The following is a 1,963-nucleotide window of genomic DNA, read 5'->3' on the forward strand; positions in this document are numbered from 1 at the left end:
ATTTTTTAGACAATTATAATTTTCTGTAAGCAGTAGTTTTCTAGTTTATTTGATAGGCCCATTAAAAAGGAAATGGTATTAAACAGGAGCTGGTGAGAGGTTGAGTTTTCTGACAGATTTTCCTGAGGGAAAAGGACTTGTTTTGACAAAACACTGCTAGGGCAAAGACTGGAATCTATAAAACAGAGCTGTTCACTCTTCCTAGAAGATTTTATTATTAGTCTTATGAAAATAACCCAGTGGCTTGCCCCCAAAAGATACACGTTTACCTAAAATGTGATGTATAATACACCTTCAGAGTCTCTGAGATCAAAGTTGATGTTTTAAGAAGACCAGGTGCAACAAAACCTTTCCATGGCAATTTTGAGACAGATCCCCCTGAGAAAAAAAGATTAAAACATTTTTTTCTGATAACAGGCAAATTAAACTCATCAAACAAATAGTTACTATTATAACTATTATGAGACATTTTATTTTTGGTATATGCTGAATTCTGCTAAGCATGGTATGTAAAATGTTTTCAGTCTCACAGCAAATTTTCATGAGTAGTTTCTTTTATCCCTTTTGATAAATGATGATTTTATTGATGAGAATATTGAAGCTTGTAATGATTAAATAATTCTCTCAAAGTCTCATACCTAGTGAATGACGCAGCTGATATTCAAATCAAGTCTATCCAACTACAGTTCTTTTTTTTTGGAGAGGAAATATTTTATTTTGTTTTTGCTTTTATCTCTAAACTTTTTCTTTTGATGAGATTCAAACTAACAAAAAAGTTGCAAAAATGGTACAAGAAATACCAATATACCCTTTACCTAAGTGCATCAATGGTTAAAAATGTATTGAATTGAATTGTTGTTGAAAACGGTTGTTCCAGTAATAGTCTTTACAGACATATTTCCTCAATCCAGGACCTAAAGATTTAGATTTTATGTTTCTTTAGTCTCATTTGTTCTAGAACAGTACCCAAAGCCCATGTTCTTAGCCACTGAAGTATATGCCAAACACCTGCAGCATAAATTTAATGATGAAGGTATTGTTAGGAGACAGTTTTTCTCCATCTCTTCCTACCAGGACTAAAACCAAATATTAAATTTCCTCTTTCACCATGAAAGAAGGTACAGCTGGTCATAGTGTAACTTTCTTTAGGCAAGATTTTTCTGTTCTGCTGGACATTCAGTTGGGAAAATGTGGACACAAATTTTATTCTACCCAAGTATGTAGGAGGTCAGGTTTCTTGTAGCTTACAGAGTCTTTAAAGAGATTTTAAAGTATACATCTCAATTTGTCATGCAACCACAAAGTGTCAACTGTAAAGAAAACCTAGAACTACTAAATATTATGACTTTAGAATGGGAGGACTTGGGTTTGGATCCCAGATCCAGTGTCCTTTAGGTGTGCCTCATTAACCTTTCCTTGCCTAAGTTCCTTTATCTTCATTTGTCAGATGTATACCTGCATTACCTTACAATGTTTCTGTATGAAAGCAACATAAATAAGCATAATGTCTGGCACTAGCAGGCACTGAATAAGTATAAAATACTCAAATGTATTCAAGTCAAATGATAGGGTCTGTTGAACAACATACCCACGGCTCATTCATGTTCATATGTTCTTTTCCATTAGTATTTGCATTTATTTTTCTGGGGATAATTAAATGGTAACAGCCCTCCATGGTTTCTATGCCTTTACCTGCTGCCTTATAGGAGTCGTTGACTATGGAGTCCACTAAGAAATGCAGCATCACACACAAGACTTTTCCCTTCATTTCCATGTTGGATTACAACTAGAATTATAGCTCATCAGCCATCCCAGCTTATGGTTACAAAGTTATCCTTTGGGTTGGCCACAAGCTAATTTTCACGTTCTGTGGTTTGCTGTGGTTGATAGTGTGCCATGTTCTCTCCTGGAAAAACTATGTCAATACTCTGTATTTTATAGTACATTCCTGAGATCAGTTCCC

Source organism: Hipposideros armiger, unplaced genomic scaffold (genome assembly GCF_001890085.2).
Source record: "Hipposideros armiger isolate ML-2016 unplaced genomic scaffold, ASM189008v1 scaffold_455, whole genome shotgun sequence".
Taxonomy (NCBI): Eukaryota; Metazoa; Chordata; class Mammalia; order Chiroptera; family Hipposideridae; genus Hipposideros; species Hipposideros armiger.